At 45.2% G+C, this 26,166-nt stretch overlaps 1 long non-coding RNA gene across 2 annotated transcripts in view; it reads right to left on the bottom strand.

Annotated features, from left to right (window-relative positions):
* Positions 19,472 to 26,166, bottom strand: part of LOC110407056 — a 125,646-nt gene continuing 118,951 nt past the window's right edge. For both annotated transcript variants that reach the window (XR_002443696.1, XR_002443697.1), the window contains one exon: positions 19,472 to 20,179. This is a non-coding gene — a long non-coding RNA (uncharacterized LOC110407056). The remainder of the gene's footprint in view (positions 20,180 to 26,166) is intronic.

Below are 26,166 nucleotides of genomic sequence, written 5' to 3'. Positions count from 1 at the left end.
AGACCTGGAAAGGATCTCCCTGCTCTCCCCCTTCCACGTTTAGAGGCTCTGTATCCCACAGTCACGTTACACCCCCACCTTGTATTTCTTGCTCCTTCTACTCCACAGAGTCTCATGTGGCCATATCAGTACAGAATTGTTCCTTTTATTTCATGTTGCTCTGGACTTAAGGTTTATACCCAAGAAACCAGCGTACACAGCATAGCTGACTTAAGTCTATTTAGACTCTCTGTATCATACGTTTCTCACCACACCACCGTATGAATCCTGAAACTCTGATAAATAATGCATTCTAGCAAAAGATAAATCCATTTCCTTCTATTAGCTACAATTACAGCCTAAAATAGTGCGGGAGTTATTGGGTTACTAAAGCAGCCATAGTTTCATTAAGAGCATTCACCATTCAGATCGCACGTTGAGCCCAAATAGGATAATTTCACGTTCACCTTTCCTTTGGTCATTTTCCCCCTCTACTTATTGGCAGTGAGAGAGTTACCTGATTTGCTCCTTCACTTTCCAGATCCTAATAGAGGCTAATGAAGGAATCAAGCCTTCCTTTGCTGCATTATTTAATCCCACCTGGGCATAATAAATGGGAAATCCCCAGCACTCTTTACAATATTTGTAGCACTGGGCCACTTTTACGACATTAATACAACTGGAGTATTGTTGTTTCTTGAGATTTTTAGAGAGGTCTCACTACTAGGCATTTTCTCTCTATGTTCAGCCTGAGTTTTACTTATTTTCCTGCCTCTGCCTATAGGTTTGCCTCCGTTGGCTCAAACTAGACATTTCTGTTTCTCCTTGGTATTTATGTGTTTGAAGATAGTTATCATATGCCTACTTAGTCATTTTAAACCAAGCAGCCATATTTAGCTCTTTTTAATCTTCTAGTCATAAATCATCCCGCCCTGGTCTCCTTTGCCAACATCAGGAATGTTTTTCTATAGTTCCAGAAGTGAAACATGCCCTGGTTAGAAAACAGCTTGTGTATGATTGCAGACAGAAGAACAGATTCAGAAATTACAAAAAAAAAAAAAAAAGGAAACTTGAGTATCCTCCAGCAGGTAAAATTCCCATGAGTTCCGAAGCCGGTGCCTTAGGTTTCCTGCTGCAAAATCCTTAAAGAACCTCAGAACTAGGTAACGATATATCAAAGTATGCAACAGCACACCTAATCATTCATGTCACTTCTGACCCTTTGCCACTTGGGCTCAGGGCACTTCCTTCCTTGCACTTTGTTAAACGTGTTTTTAATCTGCTTAAATTGCACAGCAACATGGCACAATGTAAATGGGCGCATGACCTGAGCAATTTTTAAAGGACTTGTTTTACAAAGGTGGTTCTTTCCCATTTGGCCAATGAAAAGGATTGGGCCATATCTTGCCTTGTGTGTAGGCAATGGATAAGAGAAGGATGGAAGGGAGTCCCAATTCCCTCTTCCCTCATTGCTGACCATGCACTCCCCTCTACCTACCTTCAGTCATCCACTGCAGGAGCAGCGATGCTGTCTGTCCTGCCTATGGAACAGTCCCAAGACAAGGCTGCTGTCTCTTGCACAGATGTGCAAAACATGCCTTGCTGCGAGGCAGAGATGCTTCTGCAATCGCTCTGCCCAAGGATGCACACCCGTCCATACTGTGCACATGCTTGTCTGCTGTTCCCATTCACTTTGGACCTTTCATCCTCACTTTTCTAATGGGATGGTGAGTAGGGAGCAGAGATCCCAGGTAATTATCCTGTAAAAGAAACCACTCTGTATTCTTCCCCTCCCCCACCTCACCCCCCTTTATTTAAGAGTTAACTCAGAGGACTTCCGTGTGTAATCAGCCAAACATTGCGGTACAACTCTAAAAGACAAAACAAGGGCTTTTTTTTCTTAATACATTTCTTCCACTGTTCACTTGTTTATAGGATTCAGTCATTCCCAACACGCCAAACCTGGCAGGACTAACTCTGATCCCACGTTCAGCAAAACTGCTGCTGTGTTTATATATCCAAGGGGACTTTTCAGAGAGGGAGAAAAGCACCTCCAGTACGTTAATTCCTAAGGACTCAACGATTAATGAACTAATCTTATTACACGTGCCGGGGGCGGAATCCTGCTAGATGAAACCTGAGCTAATGAATTAAAGCCCCCAAACTCCTTTGGCTGCATAAACATGCTTTTAATTTCAGCTAACCTTTCAGTAATAATCCTTTAGGATTTTTTTTCCATTATGCTTATACTTTCTGAAGATACGTGACTCCTCTTGGATACAAGCTCCTTTGTTATTTTATTTCTTGGAAATATTTAGCAATGTCCCAATAACTTCTTGTTAAAAGTGTATTTGCTTTTCCTGTCCTGAAGGTTGTAGCTGAGTTTCCTCGCTCTATGGAAGGCCTTTGGCTTTTTACTGAATTTTTACTGCTGGGAGTAAACAAAGAATAGGAGAAATGTTTGCCATATGTTGATATAATGGTCACATTGTGGGAGGTGAGCCGAGAGGAAGGTTGCCCCCCCTGACATCATGGTAGAAGTGCCCTTTTTCCATGGTTAAAGGTGGGTATATAAATTATGGTAAATAAAAACCAACTTGAACTTTCACTAAGGACTTCAAAGGAAACTCATAACCCATATTATTACAGAAGTTGAAAAAAGTTGAAAAAAAGCATTCCACATGTTTAGGGGCATTGCTCAGAAAGACACTCTAATTATGAGCAACTTATGCACACACGAGACCAACTCCCACACAGGGACTCCCATAAAAGTCACTTTTTCCTGTGAATGCCTTACATGCCATAATGGATAACAGTAGAGAAAACACAGAGGTAGAGACTTTGGACAATCTTTCAAACCTATTCCTACCTCAGCACCTTCTGTTCAATTTAGATCCTTATCACTCTCCTTTTCTTTACTGTTTGCACACTGCCCATGGAAATGTATATTATTCTGTTTTAGCATTTTTATGAATCTCCATAATAAATTAGGATTGAGGTAAGAACATATTGGTTGAGTCACTAATTAGCCTGCAACCATGGTCTTTATTTGAAACAGTTTGAAAGTTTATTCTGGGAGCATCAAAGAGATTTTCATGTCTTACGACGCAAAGAAAGTTGTGAATGAATAAATGAATACTAAACATGAAGAACTCACTGCCTCAACAATCCATAAAAAAAAAAATAAATTCCTTTGCAATTTTACACCAAGACAATTACAACCATGCAAAACCTCAGGTGGACGGGGAGGATCATCACTTTCATCGCCACCTCGCTGGCTCTGAAATCCTGCTGGGGAAGACTGGGTGGAGAGAACTTGTCAAACTTTTCCTTATGTCCCGTGAACAGCACAGTCTCTCCTTCAGATAACCAACATGATGTAAAATGTTTCCTTCTTCTATTTCAAACAACGACAAATCCCATTACAAATTCAGAACATATCCGCAACTAATTTGGTTGGCTTGCAGAAGATATGCCACTTTCCCTATTAACTAAATAAGAAAAACACCAAAATCTGCAGGCAAACACAACTCTCCTTTCTAAGTTTCACTCTGATGAGATGGACATGTGTAAACATCATGTTCATTTTATTTGGGGTTGGTTAATACCTTTAGATAGCTTACATTTTCTTGACACTTCCTGGTCCTACATCTTCCAAACACGATTTTAAAATAATTTTTGAGTTCTACTGCCCCATTTTCTGTACTGGGAGACACACAGACAACTGTTGGTCACAGTCAAAATCAAAACATCACTCATTCAAAAATGGATTAATCCTAGCATATCAGGAAAACAGTTGACAGAGAGAGAGCAGGGAAGCATCAGGGCAACAGACTTGCAAGCAATAACACCATGTATTGAAATTGTCAACATAGTCATACGCATACATTGACTGCTCTGATGCAGTTTAAGGCCCCCAAACTTGATCTTTCATGAGAAAAAATGCCATGCCTTTTGCAGATCAAAGTTCTTTGCTGAGAAAATGGCACAAAACCAACCATATGGAAAAGGTGAGAGATGTAAAGTCCAGAGTAGCCTCTGGCATGCCTGGGTATGCAGGGGACCTGGGCTCTTTTCCCTTTGCCACCATGATGCAGCCTCCTCATGTGCAGTTAGTTTGTCTTGCCTACGTAGACCTGGATATCAGTAAAGGACTAACTACATGAGGCCCAGTTTTCCACAGGGACTTCAAGCTACAATGCAGCACAAACTCTAATAACTTAAAAAGCCTCACTTTGGGCAAAATGCTACCCCACGGATGTGTTCAGGTTTGTCCGAAAATAAGTGAGATATTTCTTCATGGAGTCTTTAGCAAAAGTCTTCGGCCAAGTCTTTGGCCAAGCACACTACAGGGAAACGAAAGGCGAGTGGGAATGGCTGTGTCAAGGGATTCCTGATGTACACAACACCAAATGCTGCTGCTTCTACCTCACTGCTGAGCACCACCACACCGGCAGCTGCAATGAACCCGCCTTGTGCATGTGATATCCTCCCCCCTCTGTCTTTCTTTTTCCAGGCATCTCACTAGAAAATATCACATCTAATAATACGCCTCACTGGCAGAGTTTACAAATAATTCTTTAACTGGGATGGTGGAACAGCCACATCGGGCCCTGCTGGCCGTGCTGTGTGGCGGGGCCTTGTGTTGGCAGCCCCCTGTGCTGGGGAGGCCCAGGGGCCATGGGCTTGGCACGAGCCGCTGCTCATCTTCCTCCCGCGGGTTTATTCCACACGCTGCTGCTGGCTATTTTTTCCCCCTAGACTCCCCCTTCCTTCAGTGTCATAAAATAATACGCAAGTATGTGATACCTCAGGAATTGGACGGGGCCGCTGTGAGCGAGAAAAAAAACAAACAACAACCTGCTATTTTACATTCTCTGGAAAAACGGGTTATAGATTCTATATTTAAATAAAGGTTAGAACAATAAAGCGGCAGGTTTTTTCCACAGTTAATTCTCATCTCCTCAGACAGCAAATGCTGAGTAACTCCTCGGCCCTCCTGCGTCCCACAGCCGGCCAAGGCACTGCTGTTTACCGAGTGTCTGCAGCCATGGTGCCAGCCGCAAGGCCGCTGCTTGTCGGGGAGCATTCCGCTTGTCACAGGGCTAAAATAAAATGGGGGAGGGAGGACAGAGCGTAGGCTGGGGCCTGGGGAGGGCCTCTAGTGGGACACAACCAGCGGCGTGCACACGCGCGAGGGGCACGGCCTATTTTTAGCCAGCTGGAGTTTCCACGAGGATTCCTAACTCTCTAGTTTCATTGGGGCGGGTGTGCTTTTTTAAGAACGGGTCATTTGAAATTGTGGTCGCGTTGCTCTACTTCTTTCCCTTCCAGCACGAGGCTTGGGATAAAAATAACAAACCTATCAAATAAACCAGCAATCCCACTGTATGATGCAGATAAGGACTGGCCCAGAGTCTGAAGCCAGGCTGGTAAACGAGAGTGGGGTATGGCCCAGCCAGCACTGGTGACAATGGCCGGTGTGGGTGCTGGTAGTGGCTGCTGGGTTCAGCGCTGGGTCTGTGCTCTCAAAGCTGCTTTTCCCAGGCTGCAATGAAGTCGGATTTACCCACTCAAGCCAATCGTGGTCCTGTTTTCCATACACATGCAATTTCTATACGCTTCGAAATAAACAATACACACGAAAGCCAAGCTCTCACGCCAAGTCCTGTGATGCCCTGTATGGGACCTGCCCATTGCAGCCTCTCAGGGCACTCCCAGCGACTGCCCAGCACTTTGGCTGTCAGCTCCATGGGTAGGTACTTGCACACATCACCTCCTGACCCCAACATGGCAATCCACCTCCTTCCCATCCTCTCAAGAAATTGTTATTATTTTTTTTTCCCCTGCCTGACAAGGCTAAACTGTCTACTTACCGTTCCCCACACGGCAGCAGCAGCTGGGAGCATCTGGCATGGGACATATGGAATTTAATTTCCCAATATTTACATAGATTGAAACAATTCCGACTCCAGACTTCAGAAGGCCTGTTGCACCAGACCTCAAGGCAAAAGCTTTCAGTTCATTTCGTTTTTCTCCTCTTCTTTTGGCGAATGAGCTGGGAATACCAGTTTAAAGTCTGCACGGGCTTTAGGAAGTTGAAAGATACTCAAGTCCTTGATCTACAAGGCTTACAGGGTAAGTGCTGCTTTTTTGCTTCTGGGGAATCCAAAAGGACTTTTAAGAGCCCTAGCCACTTTAGAAATATCTTTTTTCAATGACCTTGACTAGATTTGAAACAGCCCATTTGAGAGTTCTGCACATGTGGCTATGGATAAAAGTTTCTTTGTAAAAATAAAATAGCTAAAGGGAAATATTCGGTCGTACAGAGGAGAATGAAAAGGGACATGTCTAGTGCTGATTGCAGGGCCAGCGCTGTTGCTGTAGAGCAGGGAGTTAAACCAGGACGTGCTCCTGAGCAAGACAGATGCTATAAGCAAACGGCAACGCAGAATGTGGCTGAAACCCTGTACTCCTCCGAAACAGTTGGTTGTCTTTACTTTGCTGGTCAGCTACTATCCATGACATTTCCAATAATTGCAGAAACAGAGACTTTAAAGGTGATGGAGTCCATTATCAACAAAGAATTGCCAGGGATGGCAGCACACCAGTCCAGCTTTGCAAAATCCCTCTTGTAACAACACTTCAAGAGAATGGCTTAAAAAATATCCCACCTCATTTTAAGCAAGTTCACAACACATTCATCAATTAGAAAAACAGATAGGATGCTTGTCTACTTTATGGCTGTCAGTGACCAGAGTTTTCACATGGCACTGATGCAAATGCAAATACCAGCAGTATCAGTCACAGAGCTCCTTCACTGTACAGCACCGAGGACCTCACACATAGCTGTGCTATTTGCCAGCAAAATCCCAGTGGCTGAGCTAGAAAGATAGTATGGTTTCCTGGGAGAGTTCATCCAACTGAAAATATGCCTCTCACTTGGTGTATACACATTTTTTAAGACAAAGGTAATTATTTTTAGGAATGCATCGAGATGAAGCCAAAACGGGACTTGGATCGACAGGCATAATTTAGATTCCTGTGCTCAAAACGGCAACCTGAAAACTTCTGCCAACCCTAAAGGCACCTCACTTGGTTCCTTTGAACTCCCCAAACTCCTCTGGTTTTGCTTCCTTGCTTGCTCAGCTGTTCCATGAAGAACGCTTAAACTAGCTTGGAGTTGCGGCAGGAACTCAGATCTCCTACCACTGGCAAAGCGGTAGGAGGCCTTGTACTTTTTACAAGGCCCCATATTTTTTCCTCCTCCTCATCCAGTGACTCTTGTATTCTTATTAGGAGACCAGGAAAACTAACTCCAGTACTGGAAAATGCACCCACTGCAGCACAATGAGCTCCCTGGGCAGACATCTTTCTTGGAAAGAAGGAAACTTGGGTCTGAATCCTCCCAGACAGAAGAGAAAACTGAATATGGGTCTCCCGACACCATGGCTAAGCATTTAGACACAAAATTGTCACGTAAGAAAGGGTCACTCTGGAGAATCTGACCTACCACGAGAGTCAGGTCCTCAGCCTTTACCTAAAGGTGACCATCTCTTTGATAGCACTGTTCTTCAGATATGGCCACCTCTAGAGATTGTCTGCAGTGCACAAGGCAGATCTCTGCTTGTGCTAAATTAGAGCAACTGAGACTGGAAAGTTTTAAATCCCTACTCCTAATTGCTTATTTAACTTGCTTGTTAAATTTGATTTTATACTTGTGTGCCAAAGGATCTCCTTGTTATGGACTTTAAAAAAACCTAATAATATATAGTGTTTTAATATTGGGTTCGTTCAACTTTTGTTACTCTATTTAGAGGACCTTATTATACTTTTATTGCTATAAAATAGCTTTATTCTCCTTATGATTATTTTACAGGGCTCTAGATAGTTGATCTGGATGCTGTCTTATTAACTGTACCAGGTGGTAGAAATGCCAATTATCCTCTTTAATATCCGTAATTCAGACTTCATTGCAAGGCTGACCTCAGCATCTCTGATACCCCAGGAGGAACTACATTATATCACTGAATAAGGGGTCAGAGATGAGAGAGCTTTTGGCAAGGGACTTTCGCTGTGTAGATGAAAGCATCCTGATTAAAAATGGTGCTTCCTGCACAACACTGCTTTTCTCACACTTTCCAAACTCACAAGAGACTGCTTTCTAAAGATGGGTAAAATGATCCCTATATGGTTCATGTAATATCTGATGTCTCGTTTTAGGATTTTTCAGGATGAAAGATACTGTAGTATAGTTATGCTTCAGGACAGGTTGTTCAGCATCCAAAAGTAATTGGTACTAAGAAAGAATAAAAAGATAGTGAGACGCCCCTAGGCTGCTCGAAATTGGGCTTTAGAATCTGTATAAGTAATTTACACAGGCTCTATCAGCTTCCTTCCCAAACACTTTCTAGTGTTAATGCATTTGTCCTCACAAATCCCCAGGAGGCAAGACTTCTAAAAAGCAAACAAATCAAGAAGTCAGAGCACAGGGGCTGAGAACGAAACAGCAACAGCTACAAGTGCCTCTGCTCTCATTTGGGATGTTTCAAAGAAAGGAGACAGGTCGGAAAATCAGGTCCCTTCCAACTTATTTGTAGGACTTAAAAGATGAACCGCTTTCTTCTGAGCCCCAAAGATTCACTAAATAGTTTGAAAAACCCAGCCAAAGGCCCAAAGGCCATCTGTGCGGAGCGGGAACAAAGCGCCAGCGTGCCGTACTAGAGGCCCCTTACACTTCATCCTATAGCTCCTGCAGGATGTCCCAGCAGCCCGGCCACTCACACCCAGTGGTGTCACACCACTGCAAACCCCGGGGACAAAAGGCAGAATCAATCCCAGGGTGTCAGCAGCCACTTGTTTGTACAGGAAATACAAGCACAGCCTTCTGAAAGCCCTCAGCCCAAGTGTAGACATGAAATGTAGACTATTTTCACAAGTGTTCAGCATGCAATCTGTTTGGCTCTTTTGAAAATCTGGACCTTATTTAGGTGAGTAAATGAGAGCCAAGCTATTTTCCAAAAAAAAAAAAAAAAAAAAAGGGGTTTAATAGAAAAGTCTGCTGCCTCTTATTCTTAGGCCTCTAAGTGGTGTGGGCTGGTGCATGGCTGGTGACTGGCTTTGTATTCCCAGGAGATCCTATGGCTTGCTTGAACATCTGTGGAAAGCCAACAGAAAATGGTGCACAAACAGAGCAGGGAGCAAAAAATCAGCTTCACGCTAGAGCAAATGTTCAGGGAAAAGGTTTGCATAGGTCTGGTGTGAACTGGTTCAAAGTCAAACCCGCATGCTGGTCTTCTGGCAGCTAAATCCATATTACAAAATCCCATTGCCTTAGTTCACTTCAGAGTTGTCTCAGCTACTCATTCCTGTATCAGTGGGAAATTTGGAAGTGACTTTGGATTTGCAGTTTCCTTTTGATAAATGTATTAAAAATACCAATATAACAGCTTTTTATATCATAATAAAAATACATGGAGGATTAAATCCTGCCTAACTCTTGCTGAGTTGGAAGCAAATTTGCATGCTTTCCTCACATCCAGATTCGATTACGCTAACTCTTAATGTACAACATTGCCAGAAATGTTTTCATTAGACGAAATTGCACTTGGTCCAGAATGTGGCAGAAGAAATGATCTTTGGCATGCGTGGTAACAGGCCCTTTTCACCAACCTGAGAACTCGACATGGGTTTTTAATTTCAGCTGGAATTGAGTTTAAAAACTGACTTTTGGATCAGCAAGAGATTGGACATGATTATAGGTAATGCTGGACTTTGGAAGTCTTGGACAAAATCTTTTGGCCAATAGGAGTTTTGCATTATATTCCTCAGCTGGGAAGCTCTGTGCCAGAGTGTACTCACATTCACTCTTGACTTTCCTCCTCTTGTTATGAGTGTATTTTACTCCTTAAAACAACTTTTTAAAACCCTTTATTTCCCAAAATAATTTAGCTGTGTCTGGAATTGTACTATCCCAAACAGTTTTTAAAAGTATTGATGATTTTGAGAAGCACGTTGAAATAGCAGCTCTGAAAGGAACTGCATAAATGAAAAGGGATTGAATGGTTGACAGTCTTGTTTCTTTTTTATTGGCTCACTTTGTACTACTACTACTGATTGACTACTTAATCAATTAGCCGGACATATTTCCAAAGTGTCTTTTTTATGTAAGCACCTTTGGCATTATTCATTGCCAACTTAAAGAGAACCAATAATGGTCTGAACAGTAAATGATGATTATTCCTTCCATTAGATTTATATCTTTACATAAAAAGTACTCAAATCATTCCCACTGCCTTGCTGGAAGTCAGCAGAAGCCAAGGGACTGCACCTCCATGCGTCTGCAGAGTGATTCCCCTCGTCTTCCTTGGGGCCTGGGGACAGGAGTACACTACCACTGAAAGGAGAGCGCTGCAATGAGGGACTGAAACTAACACAGTTTGGGACTGACAGCCATCTCATGGCAGTGGGCTGAGTTCTGCATCACTGAAGACTCCGAGGAGCACAGGCAGCAAGGTCTGTAAGTAAAAACGAGAATCAGGTTGGGAGTTGAGATTAAAATGAAGGACAGACTGAGGTTTCTGAAACCAGCCAAGAAAGCCGAGGTCTCAATCTTGCAAAGTTCCCAAGGCAGGCAGAAGACACTTTAATTACATGATCAATACAGTTTCAAAGAAAGCACAGAAGCCACAATGACTCTGAGGGCAAAAACATTATTTGAAAGGTAAAATGAAAACCTACTAAAGTAGAACATGAGATCTCTGCTCTAGAGAAACCAATGTCTGCTCAGTCTCCTACTTGTTTAGTTTAGAAACATTTGAAGACATCTGAAAAAGAAGCATAGACAAAACTATGCAAGCGCCACTCAGAAGCTTCCCAGATCCCTCAGCAGCCGTACAGCAGAACTGCAATCACCTGCAATGAATTCATCCTGCCCAAACGTCACATTGTTTACTGCACAATCACGGGACTCCCATCACGCAGAAGAGCACTGGCAAATGTGTTGTCCCCTCCTTCACTGCTGCTGTTTCCTTGGACAAATTAATGAAGATTTCTTCTTCACTGAGAAAGTTCTGGAGTCAGTGTCCCATGAGAGACATCAGAGTGAGATGCTGCGGCAGTAAGTACATAACCTACCCTTGACTTTACCAATTAAGGTAATATTCCATAATTAGAGCACAACCATCAGAGAAGATGAAGGAACAAGAGCAATGATCTCTACTGCCTTTATTTGTCTGTCTGAGGAAAAGCTGATTTGTTGAACCAAACACTGAAGTGATAAGTTTTAGTCGCATTGCCATTTTAGAAGAAAATCACGAAGCGATTCAAAAATATATTCCAGAATGCCCACTGAGATGATAAAGGTACCCACCTCGATGTGGGAAGCCTGGATTTGACTCAAGGCCTGAATAAAGAAAAGAAGCACTCTGCATTTGAATCATCTCAATCCAAGCAACTGGATGGTGATGGTTTGGGAGGGATGTAATCACATCTTCTCACCTCCCCCATCCTGAAAAATGTTAACAGTTTTAAATCTGAGAAAAAATGAAAACAAACATTAGAAACTCAAAAAATGTTTTTTGTTGAATTGAGTTCTCATTTTCTGGCCAACTGTAACAAAAACATTGTGGAAGTACTTGAGGAAAGCCAGATTTTCCAGGCTGGAACGCAGTCGAGCCATTAAATGAAGACCATCACAGTTGTATCCCTCCTGCAACAGATAACTGTGTCATTTCATCACTTGCAGAAATCTGTCGCCCTCCATCCCGAGAGCACTGTGATTGTCAGCAATTAGGTAACGCCATCATGGCATAACGCAGAAGACTGGTATCAGAAAGAACAACATTGCATAGTAAATATAAGCTTGAGAGGGAGAGGAAATTTAGTTGATAAGGGTAAAAAAGGGCAAACTGGCCAAGAAGGACTTTCTTCTGGTATGCAAAGTCCTGTTTCTGCATTCCTTATTCTACTCTTTTTTCTGTTCTGTTTACTGGAGAAGTAAAGTCTTTGTGATGGGATGTTATCAGACTGTACATCTGCAAAACCCAGCTCCATCAGACACATCTAAACCAGTCCCACCAACTCCTTACACAGCAGAACATGCAAAAAGAGGAACACTCATCCCTGGTCACACCCCATGGGGTTTTGCTGTGGCTTTGAACAAAGCAAGTGTCCATGGAACTTCCACCAAAACTCAGCAGGATCCTGATGCCAGCTTTTTCAGGTTCCTTGAAATGTCCCCACTAGTATCAAAGCTGCCCTTTTCCCTTCACAGTCAATTTCTATTGCCCGGAGCTAGTCCACGTCTAAATTTTATGGACTAGGGATTTAAGGGTAGACGCATCCAACAGAATAATAAAACATGTCCCTCCCAAGGTGTCCCTAATTCCCTGCATTTACAGAATGAGGACACTGCAGGTTTTTATTACTGATGAACTCCAAGAGCAAGAAAATTTCTCTGTACTTATTGAGAATGATAAAGATGTAAGCGTGATTATTAATGTGCATCTCATCCATTTGCAATTATGCAAATACACATGCAAATGAAGCAAAACCTTTGGGCTCTTGTCATCTTGCCAATGCTTCCCTCTGTGGCGCAAATTTTGGGTAACACTCCTTGCTTTAATATCAGGTCTTACACTCAGGGCCCAGATGCAGTTGGATTTTGAGCATCTCGGAGCCAGCTATTAACAGTATGGGGCTCCCTTTAACTTAAACAGATGCTCAAAGCTCTTCATACCATCCCCAAGCCTCCAAGCTTCTCTAGGGCAGGTTAGGAGGACACCAAACCCACCAACCTCATGGGAGGCTTTGAAGTAAAGGATGGATACGTGAAGGAAGGCAGTGAGCATCGCTCCGCTTTGCTGGGTCTGTAATCACTCAGGAGACTACTTAACACTGGCTCACAATGAAACTAAAGAGTGTGCTCACCTTTCTGTTTAATTAAAGCACAAAATGTAATTGGTAATTTGTTTGGGGGCTCTCTTGGGATTCTGAGGAGCAGACCTGCTGAGGTGAAACTCATCTGGATGCAGCTGGCAGCGTGCTGCCTGCCCGCTCAGACACTGCTCGCCCTCCCCACCGCCTGCCCCTGCCAGAAGCAGGATGAACCCACCTCCTGGAGGAATAAATCTGTTGCTTTAATTCCTCCCCAGCCACGCACACATTGAAAATCATGATAAATGAAGGGGCTATAAACTTCCTACGAGAAGTGCTGACTGTACATCAAAGTTAGCATATTCTCAACGCCGGTGTTGGGGGACCGACTGCTGGGACAGACCATGACTCCACATAACGGTGACACTGAGGGTGGGGGCACGTCCTCCTCTGCCCCTGGAGGTGCAGTGGCTGAAGCTGAGCCTGGAGCTGCAGCCTGCCCTCCTCCTGCTCAACTTTAAGCAGGAGATCATGCTGCAGGTACAACAGACGTGGAAGCCCACTGGTTCTTCCAAAAGTTGTGCAATGCACACAGAAAAAAACAGAAGCTGAAGATGATCTCTTCTTACACATAAACAAGACTCCTCTGCCTTACAGCCAGCAATTTTAGTCCTGAACACAGGGAGAGAACATTAAGAACAAAGTAAGACGGAGAAGTAAGTAGGCACATGATGCACTGGGTAATTTTCCCTGCAATGCAGTCTGTGCCCTGCATTCTCTCTCTTCAAGAGATGTTGAAACCAAACCCTGATTTGATTCCCATCAAAAAGAGCCACGTACATCTCCCAGATCACAAACGTGTGCAGAGAAAAGCATTGCATGGGAGTACCTGCAAGGTGACTGCTGCCAAGGCAGGTTCTGTAGGAGCCTCCTACACGTCCAGCTCCTATGGATCACCCCCAGAAGAGAAACTTTTTCAAGGGAAGACGAGAAAAAAATCAGCAATCAAAACGGGTTAAATACAAAAAGGCCCAACAACTGAACTGAGCAAACATTTGGCAGAGTATTTTTAAACTTTCTTTGGTGACTCTGGGACTGCAAGTGTGGGTGGAGGTGGAGTATAAGCCCTGAAGAAATCCGTTCCCAGCCAGTTATCTGCACGGCGATGTCAGTGTGCAGAGCGTTCCGCTGTGCTCAGGACAGCAAGGGACTTCGAGTCCTGGCCAGGGCCAGGGAGGATTGAGCAAGCGTCTTCTGGAGTGCTTGCATTGTCCCTCTCATCTCAGCAGTGGGGGACCAGTCTTCTACCTCTGCAGGGGTAGAAGCACAAAGAGAGTTTAAAAGGACCTGGATCTGCAAGGAGCTCGTCTCCTGAAATACATTCCACAATCACGCCTGGTTCCCCACTTCAAGCATTTCCTGGAGGTAGAAATCTTGCTTTGCTTCTTGCAAGACTGCAAAGCCAGTTCTTCAACACTTCTTAGTGTTGGGGTGTCCAGAAGGAATCTGCCCTGCCCCCCTCATCCCATCAGCTCAGGTGAGAAAATCAAAACAGCAGCGGCCAACAGAAGATAATCCACATCTTTTTCACAATCTTCACCTTCTAATGCAATTCAGAGTGAGATCCCCGAAGAACCACAGCTCCTTTCTCTTGCTGCAGCACTGCCACCGCCAGCGACCGCCCGCCTCTCATGCTGGGCAATGCACCAACACATGAGGAAGGAGAAAAATGGAGAGGAGGGAGCCAAGATTAAAGAAGCCCTTCTCACAGCACAGAGCAGACACGCTGCTGCAAACTGCACTGATTTAGACAGGATGGTGTCTTCCTCAGCTATGCAAAACAGTTGAAAGGAGAACACCATGCACCAGCCAAAATTCTTCATGTAACAGGATTGTCATCACAAAAGCAAGAGACGTTAAAAATGTGCCAAGTGACACCAGAATTTGAACTCTGAAGTGCTGCTGCATTGGAACTCGCTCCTCAAGATAGCCCCTTGGATTGACATAGGCCAGTCTGCGTTGAGAAAGTTGCTGTAGGTTGAAATGCAGAAGAAACTGGCTCCGTCTGCTGATATACTTTGTTGAGTCTACGCTTCACAAAAAATGCAGTGGCACCATTCAAAGTATGAGCAGCATAATTCATCATCAGCAAGATACCGTATGTGCTCAAGTCATGGACACAATTTTAACCTCAAAAATCCAGGTGCAACAGTTGGGCATGCTTGCTTAAATTGTCAGAAATGTACTGCTTGCTGTAAATCAGGACTGATGATTCTATAGTGGAAAATATCTTGCTCTTACCCAGAACATCTGGGTACCTCTCTCTATTCAAAATCCTGTTTTGCTTGTGTCCCTTAGAAAAAGCAGAGAAAACACAGGACATAACAGCAGATTTTCAAAGCAATTACAGGTCTAATTCTCAAGCACTTACAAACCATTATCTGAACTAGCTTTTCAAAAGATTTCAGCAAGATAACCAAGCAGAAAACAGATTTTTAATCTCATGCAACTAACTCCGTTAGTTCAACCATTTTTCTTGTCCCAGCAAAAGGGAGAGATTGCTGGACTCATGAAAAAATATTGATGGTTTCAAAATTTGGGGCTGGGAAATGCTGAACATCTTTGCATTGAAGTTGTACTTTTAAAATATTCCATTAAAAAAAACAACAACAACAAAAAGGGAATATTTCATTGAAACGTTCTTCCTTCTGTTTCAGAAGTGCTCGATTCCTTCTGAACCCCAACACGGTTGGGTATCAGGAAAAATTTCTTCTCAGAACGAGTGCCCAGGGAGGTGGTGCAGTCACTGTCCTTGGAGGTGCTCAAGGAGCGTGGAGATGTGGCACTGAGGGACACGGGCATGGTGGGGATGGGTTGGACCTGGTGATCTTAGAGGTCTTTTCCAACCTTAATGGTTCTGTGATTCTACGTTCTCAGGACATGCATTGAGAAAGGTCCAACCAGGGCCCACTAAAGCACGCTGGAATGGGGTGCTCAGCCACCGCTGTCTCCTGTGTGACATGACCTGGGCTGGGCGTTCACGAAGAGCCCTGCACAACCATGCAGACACTGCTGGAAAAAAATAAAACTCCAGCAACCAGAACAACGTCAACTTCAGTTTTGCAGCTTTTTCACGTTTCCTTTCAAAAGGGAAAAGTAACGAGGAGCCTGGGAGGACGCATTACCGCCGGCACCGATCCTCCATATGCATGTGAACTCAAGTAACCTCTTATTCATCCAGGCCCTGAAATAGGAAGGCACAGTTCTGGACAAGCATATTGATCTGGATTCCTGTAACTATCCCTTTGAAACACAAATAAACTATTGTTAAAAAAAAAAGCCAACAGATCTCAGTGTGTGCTCTGGTTCCTTTGCAGTGTGTACTATCTGACTACAATCCATCTTGGCAGTGGAACAGCTACGCAGGCGTTCTTCTGAGCCAGCTCTAATGTAAAGGGATGCCAAGTATGTCTTCCCTTTTGTATTTACTGTAATAGTCTCAGCTTTCCCCACCACTGGGAGTGCTGTTGTGGATCAGCTGGCAAAAATACACTTATCTAAAAGGACCACTGTAATTCCACTTGAAGCTGAGCTGTTTTGCAGGGGTTGTCGGCGAGGACCTTCTCCCACATTAATCTGCAGTGAGTAATGTCGTGGTGCCGGCACTGGCACGGAGCTGACAGCAGCGCCTGCTCCCGCCTCCCCCCATGGCCTCAGCCCGGCTCACACATTGCTGGCCTTGGGGGGGCTCTCGGGTCTGAGCTGTGCTGGCTGCTCTGGAGGAAGGAAAGCGAGGGTGAAGCATGACAGCAGCGGGCCCTGGGAAATGCAGGCATACCGATGTTGAATGTAACAGTGCTGCGGTGCAGGCAGGGCTGTGCTGGGCTCCAGGAGCTATCAAGGAGAGGGTAAGGATATGGGATGTCCGAGCAACTCTCTTCATGGAGGAACAGGAGAAAGGCACTGGAGAAAGGCTGCAGTGAACTGCATCACTGCACTGAGCAGCCTCCACACAGGGCTCTTCTGAGGCAGAGCCATTTGCCAGCTTCAGAGCTGCTTCTCACTGCTTCTGCCCAGAGAAAGATGCCTCCACGTGGCTCGGTGACACTGCTGGTAGGTCCCTCAGAGCAGCTGTGCAAAGAATGTTTTGCTGCTGCTGGGCTTAACGACGCTAAAAACAAGAGCTAGAGACCAGCTTCCATGACTTGCAGTACAGTTAGACCCACAGGTCTCAGCACCGCCCTGAGCAGAGCACTGCAGGGGCAGTCAGCAGGCAGAACCGGCGCACTGACAGCAGGCTGCATTTGGCACACAACACAGACGAGCAAATCTGTGCTGGATTTTGAGGGCAGCCCATCTCCACATTCTTTTTCAGAGCTCCTACACATGCATGACAGCCTGGATCCCAAGGGCTGACCACTCATGCCATTTTTTTGCACCTATAGGAAGGAATGATACAAATCCTCCACCAGCATGACAGCACATCAGGCTTAGCACAGCTCTGTTGTGTTCTGCTTTGCCACATCTGCCCAATGTAGCATGACATCCTCTCGTAACAAAACAGAGAGGGAGCGCACCGAGGATTCCTTTGCACAGGAGCTGAAGGAGGAAGAACTCTTGTTTGGTCTTTCCAGCAGATGCTCTTGGCTATCTAAGCTTTGTCCAAGGGATTGTGCAACACAACACAACCACTGAAGTCTGCACAAAGGAACTGCAGGGAGTAATTTCCCATGGGTAACAGCAAACACAGCTCTGAGAAGTTGGGAGTACCATAGGTCTGAACCCAGCCCATGTGCTCTCCCCTGCAGCAGGGCACAGCCACCACCCAGCCTCCCTCTGCTCTCAGCAGCGTACGATAACGCACAGGTTTTGCTACGAAGCAAAACAAACTCTCACCAGGAGTTCAGGAGGACTTTTTGTTGTTGATTTTCTAAGGTGATAACTTGTGTAAATAAACCACCTCCCGCAACCGCTTAACATATAACATATTATACCATTATCCTAATTTATATTTTGTTAAGCCTTAGGGGATTTAGCTGAGAGAGCAGATCCATTGAAGCAAGTGCTACAAAGACACACAGTAGAAAGCAGTCCGCGCTTCAATGGATTTACAGTCTGAGCAGACAAAAGACAGGAGAAAGGAAGAATTATCCTCCAGGCCCCACCAAAACAGCCAATAAACTCACCCCACTTCCTGCTGACTTGTGCTCCAGAACGTCAGCTTTCATTAAAAAAAGCAACAACAACAAAAGACATTTCTAGCTCCTGTGGTTGTAAAAAGACTCTTGAAGACACGCTAAATCAATGCAATCACATTTACCCAGCTATGCAGATGACTCTGGAAGGAGACACAGCCATTCATCTCTGACAGAGCCCAAATAATTACAAGTTTCTGCAGCCAAGGAGTTCTCCATTTCAGTGCAGCTCCTCTCGGTTCTTATTGCCCTGCCTTACTTTGTCCTATCTGACATCGTGACTTAGCTTCCTATTTTCTATGCCCAAATCAATGGCTCGGTGCATGTTCCCAGCAATACTGCAGGCAGCAGCTCTGAGTTTTGGTGCCCGAGCTGGTGTGCATCTTGCACTCAGCAGTAAGAGCAGCATCACATGGTAATAAAAGATGTGGGTCTGAAGTGTACTGTGCTGGAGCAGACCAGAGGAACAGATCAAGGTGAGCAAAGAGAGAAAAAACACACCAAAACAAACAGCCACTGGCCACAGCAAAACCTCCTGCCTAAAGCATGGAACAGCCACAGTCTGGGGGACAAGGGGAATTTCATGGAAAGGAAGCAAAGCAGTCTTTGTTGCACTGCTTGGGTGAGTACCATGAAACACGTGAATCACCCACAGGCATCCTCACTGTGAGAAAAGAGTTCATGGGATTTCAAAAAGCATCCCCACTGCACATAGAGACAGGAAAGAGCTCATGGAGTTCGAAGTCAGCACCTGAGCCAGAACCAGATTTTCTGCAGTGCACCCACCACTCTTCCCTTCTTTTCCAACAAGACATGTTGCATGCAGGTAAACCTTACTACCTGTACATAACCACAGGCATTGAGGGCACACAAAACTGTTCAAGACAAGCCCAGGCCTATCCTCTCCTCCTGGAAGGACAGGCCCAGTCAAGGTGGTGTTGGGAACACAGCACACTGGGAACACGCTGGAGCTTCCACCACCTGCTGGCATCCTTGAGACAGATCTAGCTCTGCGAGCTGCACCTCCCCTGCCAGCAGGAAATAAATCTTGTGGTTTTAGAGTTGGAGAGTGAATCCATATTCAGTTAGGAATTTATGGTGACTTTATGGATCCCACAAATGCTTCACTACCACCATTTTCTGGAAACTGTACAATTCCTGCAGTTCATTCACTGCATTCAATTGCTTTTTTTTTTTTTTCAGGGAAGCACTTCTAATTGCTTTTTTACAGATATGGGTCTCTGTAAAGAATAGAACATGGCTCATATTGTATAAAACGTTACCATAGCCTTTTCAACTATATATAGCTTTTACAGCTAGTTTTAATTTCCCCACAGTGTTCATCCCAAAGGGTCATATCCATCCCCTGTGCAACTCCAATGGCTGCACACCAGAGTATGTTTGACACAACAACTGCAGTGCTACAACTCACACAACGCTTTCTCATGCGATTTCTGCCATCTCACAAGGGCTCTCTCCTTTCAGCTCCAACGCCGTGTACGGCGGTAAGCAAATACCTGCAGTCTGCACTGATTTACAGATATCCGGACGCTGTTACCATCCCCTCTGTCCCCATGGATGTTTGCTTGTTGTTGGGTGGGTATATTTTGTTTTTAATATCGCATTGGATTGTTCCACTCTTTCCCTGGGAAACATCCGTACGCATTTTTGCACCACAAGCACTGCGAAGCCAGTATCAATTTTCTTCCCTTATATTAGCCCCTCTGGTACCTTTATATTAACCCAGAATGAATCGCCGGCCTCCCAGTCATTTCTTGCTACATGCAGTTTTGAGAAAGGGTATAACTCACATTTCAGAGGCCTGATGTCCTCCTCAACTGCCAAACAGCCGGTGCAATGGCTCGTGTTTCCTCCGTGCACGCACCGCACCGTACATCCGGGCAGCCCCTGGCAGCTCTTCTGCTTTTTCTCCCACTTCTGAATCCAGCATTCTGGCAATGCAACCCCACTGCAGCCGGTGCAGCACGCCCAGGGGAGCAGGGAGCCTCCAGTCGTCCCACCAGCAGGAGCTGTTTCCACCCAACAGGGTTAGCTTGTACAATCAGGTTTTGCTGCCAGCTCGGTGTCCTTCCTCTATCCACATGGCTCATCTTTTTGCTGAACTGACTCTGTACAAAAAGACAAAACGTGCGTGCTTACTCTGAGTGCCTTGCAGAAATAAGCCCCATACCAAAATCAAAGACACGGCACACAAGCAGAGCTGACATTCAATCAGTTGGCCATCATGGCAAAATCCAGGTGAGCTAATAACAAGAGCAAGCCTGTTAAGTATCTGTTGGACCGGTGAAATCTGTGTTATGGTTAAGACTGCAGATGGATGAGAGAGTCTAAAGCACCAGAAAATCCACAGACCAGTGTATGCTTCACACTGTTTGGAGGAATAGGGGAATGCAAGGGACACATTAGTGACTGCGGATTTGAGTCTGGAAAAGAAAAACCCAGCTGTGACTGCAGCAACGTCCCCTTTTCTCACAGGGGCATGGAGCACTTGACAGTCAAGACTGAATGTACACTTTCCTCTGCATTTCCACTCCAGAAAGACCTCTGTCAAACTTGCTGACTCCAGCAACTCTTCTGGGCCCTGTGGAAGTCACTCCCCAACCCAACAAATTCTTCCAAGATGAATTTTCCCTTGCTAAGGGAATAGTAGTGGCACAAGAGACCAAGAGACCCAGAGGCTGAAGGGCATCAAAAAGGTGCATCTCTTTGCACCAGGAAAAAGGAAATTAAAGCAATTATTTAAGGAGCAATGAAAACAGTGAAAAGAAAAAAAAAAAAAGAAACAATTTTAACAAAAGAATAGGGTCTAGCAGAGAAAAGACATTCTTTTTTCACCTTCCTGGGCAGAAGTTTCCTTTCTTCACTGGTCTTATCCCCTCCACTCTCACAAGTGTTGTCCCCATTTTACTCATGAGAAACTGGAGCATAATAGAAGTTGGTTGGGAGAGGCCGAGCGAGGTTTGTATAGCAGAGCAAGAATAAAATATTTACAGCATTAAACATCCAGTCCTTTTCTCCTTAAGGCACCGGCAGGCTGAGAGGTATTGACTTCTTACAGCAAATTTGTCTTGACAGCTACAGTAAATCTGTCTCACGACAAGGGTGTTAGGATCAGCCCACTACACTGCATGACATAAATCTATCCCTTATAGTTTGAGGAACAGGTGTAGATTTGGGTATTAAAACCATGGAAATCTCCTGTTACAAAACCCCAAACCTCATGAAAAACATCTGTTTCTTTTAGGGTCTGAGGTCCAAATCGCTGAGGTTCGTGAAACCTTTGGTTGGGGTAAATACTTTTAGTTGGGATTAAAAACAAGGCTGTGATTCAAGAAACAGTCTTGGTCCGTAGCTTTGACGTGATTTTTTGGTACTTCTGGACAACTGATCCTTTGGCCATCACATGGGAGTTGGTTCTACCTGGTCACCTTACTTGGAGGTTCTTCATGGAGGGGACCATCTACCTGTACAAGAACACACAGTGCTCAGGATCTGAAGCCCAAAAGCAGATCCGGACGTCAGATCACTTAAAATACAGCATAAAATGCTATCAGACACATTCTGATATCCCCCACATATTAGCTATGGTTTGATTTGTTGTGGGTTGTTGGTTTTTTTTTTTCCCCCCATGAAAATTCCAGCTGGAATCCCATGGAAAACACCCAAGGGCTGCCCATGGGAGTCAGCACAAAGTGAAAAAACCCAAATCCTTCAGTCCACACCGGTGCCACAACCTCCCCCACCAAACCACGCTCCCCCCAGCCCACCTCACACTGCACTGCCAGAGGGCAGCTACAAAACAAAACGGAGCACATATAAAAATGAACGTGTTCATAATAATTCAGGCTGCATTAAGGAGTCACTGTGAGTACTCCATTGGTAACGCACCGCATACATTCGTCAACCAAACACAAATCCATTTGAACAGATTTCTCGTGGCCTGTTGTTTTTGAGGGGAAATATCCCCAAGTCTCGGGGCTGATGAGAGCCCACACTTTCCCTTCTAATCTTAACTGCCTATTATTAGCAACCCCGTTTATAGAATGCCCCTCTGCCTTATATATGTTCCAAGTTCCTCAGTTTTCCACTCTGCATGGGTATGCGGCAGGGGAAGACACAGAGCACTCAATTACTGGCATTTCAATGTGCCTTTTGCAGCACACTCCTACACTTGGGATAATCTAATTACACAGGGCAGAAACCTCACCCAACCATATATTTTCCTTAGACCCTGTTGCCACCAGCTACTTTTACTCATTGAAACAGAGTCCCCCTCTTTTTTTTTTTTTTATTTCCTTCTTTTTTTTTTTTTTCCACGTCGTTAAAAATTTATTATTTAGACGGATGATGACATCATCTGGAAAGGGACCCAGGCTGTGGTCATCAGGGCCTTTTTCTGCATTACAGAGAAGCCGTTTCTCCTCTCTCTCTTGCAGATCATTAATTTTTAAAATAGAGCTTTGCTTTAAATACACCCAGCTCGTTTTGCTTTCTACTGATGAGTCAGAGGAGCTGTCTTTCAAGCAGGCTGGTGCCCCCCATGCCATGCTCCCTGCCCAACCCAGTGCGCGTGTTCCCTGGTGCAGCTCCGGCTCGCTCTGTCCCTGCAGAGCCCATCACCCAGACCTCACCTTGTAGGGAGCAGTTCTAGGCATTGCAGTTCTGCCCTCATCCACTTAACCTTTCATCCAGCCCTAAATCAAAGGGTAGTGGCTGCAGAATGCATCACCTGAGGGAAGAGGAGCGTGATTTTTCTCAGCTGTGTGTATTTCTTCGTCCTTTGGCATGCATAAGACTTTGCAAACGTTTCCCTTACTTAAGGCAGCATTTTGTGGGTGCTAGTGCCCTCAAATGAGTTTTATCACCCCCATGCACATCTAGGTATTCACAGAAGCAGCAGCCACCTTGGAAATGCTTTAACATGACATAGCAATCTAGGAGGAAGGGACAAGGCAGGTCTCATCTGAATGAGGATGCAGGACACGCTTAGAGAAAGGGGTTGTAAACATCACTTAATTTTAGATACTCAGCCCGAATCACAAGACTAATCTCTCCAGACTTCTTGTATACTTAGTAGGGGAATAAAAACATTTCAGAAAGCAAGTTAGAGGAGAATTAACTCCTCTAACTCAGATATACTCTCCCTCCACGGACTAAATGGAGAAAGAAAGCGATGCAGGGAGCCTCCTAACTAAGCTGCAATCCATATAAATGGCTGCAATGAGCCCAGAGGAGACTCGCTGCCATGGGGCTCGCACAGCGGGGCAAGGGCTGCCCTGGGCTCGTTAACGAGCACAAGTGGCTCCAGCTTTGGTTTTAGGCTTACTCCAAGCACAACACCAGTCTTCCAGCTGTGCTGGGGCACGAGTTCAGGACAGGTCCATGAAGAACAGTGCTCACCATTCAATCATCTCCAGCTATTACTTTCCTTAATGCCTTGTTTTTCACTGAATTTTCCACATCCTAGAACAAGCCCATCCCTTAGCTTATGAGCACTCAGATGCTACAGAAACCCTAGCATGGTATGCATGGATTCAGGTTTAAGAAAAATAGTATGACAGTCACTTACTTTGTTGTTGTTTTATTACTTTCTATAGCTCTCTAGTCAATAAGGAGAGCTGTCAAAGTTTGTACACAGAAAACAGTGTCATACATAGCTTGTGAGAAGAATATGAAAAGGTCAGAAGTATAAGCTGGCTGCTACATGGATTTGTGCTGTAATATTTTCTTGGACTCGGTGACAAAACCCATCAGAAAACTCGGAGTGCCTTGCTCCCTCTCCACTGGCTGCTCCCCCCTCCAGCTCCTCACCCCGAGCACTGACAGGTCCAGAGCTGCCTCCTCACCCCACGGGCTTCCAAGAGATAAGCTACAGAGCACTCAGCGAGCCTCCCTTCTTGGCTGAAACAAGCAGAACAGATGGGAGAAGGAGATGAAACAAACAACAAAAAAAGAGTAAGCATCACAATCAAATGCATTTCACTGCACTTACGTAGAGTTATAACTACAAGAAGTATTCTCCTAACGCAGTTTCTCCGGGGAATGACAAGGGCAAAGAAGGAAGGATGAAATGCTATATGGTGATAAATGGAAAAGACCAGCCTATAAGATGATCTCTGGAAGCAAGTAGGCTCTGCGCTATGGAAATTTTTGAGGGGGAAAAAAAAAAAAAAGTCTCTCAATTTCAGATTGCAGCAGAGAGCTTGCTTTAAAACTCCCTGCTTCACCTGCACCTCTGGCTGTCCTGTTTACTTCCCAAGCTCCAAACACCCTTCCCTAGACCTCCCATTGCCCCCCACGAGGACACTGGCCGTCCTCCTGCTCAGCACCCAGCGCTGAGCCCTCTCCGCTGCCTGTCCCAAGGGTGCTGCTGGAGGAGGGGAAGGCAAGAAGACGTTGAAATGAATTAAATTATGGTCGTATTAATTCAGGGCAGCCACCCAATCCTTTCATCATCTTGATTCTCTTGCTACTGTAGCGATCTATAAACGTTATAAACTTTAAATGTTCTATGTACTTCAAGCTTCATAGGAAACTGCTGCTACTAACAAGTGGGGAGGAAAGGGGGATGCTATACAGCGTTATATACGAGACTGTGGAGCCCATGCATACACAATCTTACACTGAACATTCCCAGCACTTGGGACGAGGCTTCCAAACATGGCACAGCTCCCAGGGTGACATCTGAGAGGACATTTCCAAGCCCCCCAGCCATGAGTGATCACGCTTTCCATCGCTTGGGTCATTCGCTGCCTCAAAAGGAAATGTTGCGGGGCTGTGACCGGTGCCGGCACACCGAGCCATTCAGCCTAACCCTTCACCCTGCAGCCCAGACAACCACAGGCGTGTGGTTTGCAGAAAGTTCCCTGAACTTCTGAACTCTCCTTTTTTCTCTTAGGTGGGGAATTAAGTGGACTTAGTCAGAGGGAGCTGCAGGCAGGGGCTTTGAAGATGAGGAGCTGGCAATGATAATGCTCGGTGTGCATGTGCACGAGGCATTTTTTCCCCTCAGCCCTGACTACCACGTTCTACTCCTCGATGAGAAAAAAAACAACACCAGGAATGAGGGCAGCAGCCTTCATATGGCAATGAAATCACTTCTTCCTAATCACCGTTGGAGCCTCGGCAGCAGGAGAGCAGCAGGTCACAACCTAATACCTTTTCCAGTCATAAATTTCTAGATATCTCCAGTAATAGGTCTGAGCTCAGTTTACTGGAGCTGGGCTTTTTTTTTTTGTTCGTTTTTCTCAGAATAGCCTTATGGAAGAGCAGCTTCTTTACAGGTAGCGCCCGAATTTATGGAGCTTTGTCTCATCCAGAGACTGACCATTAAAGTCCATATTTACATCTACAGCCAAATGGGTAAACAAATAGGCAGCAGTGCTGAAAGTCAAACCTCCATTAACTGTCATGCGACTGAAGATGAGATGGAAGCACGCAGGCATCGAGCCTAGCGCCGTGTGCTTTCCAGGAACGGAGCTGTGCTGCCTTCTTATCTTCCAGAAGAAGGATCGGGAGGAAAACCTGCAATAGTTTCGCTCTCCTTCTATAAATGAAGATCTTGTTGTAAACCAGTGTTTTCTCTCTCGAGCCAGCCCCACCACCTGCACGCGCCCATTCTCAGCCTTCCACCTGCACAAGGGAAAGTTAAAAAAACAAACAGAGCGCTGGACACGTTTTGTAACCAAAACATCCAACAGCAGCAGGGGAAAAAACCCAGGAGCGCGCACACAGTAATAGCTATTTTCCTTTCCCCTCGAAGCACCACAATGAAGCAATTACGGCGCGTTGAGCTTCCCAGCCTGCGTCAGCCAAAGCCAGCGGCTGGGCGGCACGGAGGTGTGGCGGAACGACTCCTACCAGATATGATTCACTAGCAACAAAAACAGCCCCACGGTCCCTTTTACTTTCAGGGCATGAGGACAGGTTTTCCACCAGCGGGGTTTTCCGATTAGAGGAATTCCGCTGTAATAGGATTGATGACATAGGTGTCAGTACGAAAATAGGAAGGAGCCCGAAGATTAGGCTAAGCTGGGAGGCTCCCGTACCTGAACCGCTGCACAAAGCTCCTCGTGGTCCCTGGAGGATGGGAAAC

This window comes from Numida meleagris, chromosome 16, assembly GCF_002078875.1.
Source record: "Numida meleagris isolate 19003 breed g44 Domestic line chromosome 16, NumMel1.0, whole genome shotgun sequence".
Taxonomy (NCBI): domain Eukaryota; kingdom Metazoa; phylum Chordata; class Aves; order Galliformes; family Numididae; genus Numida; species Numida meleagris.
The sequence above is the reverse complement of the archived record's forward strand: the minus strand, read 5'-3'. Positions and strand labels throughout refer to the sequence as shown.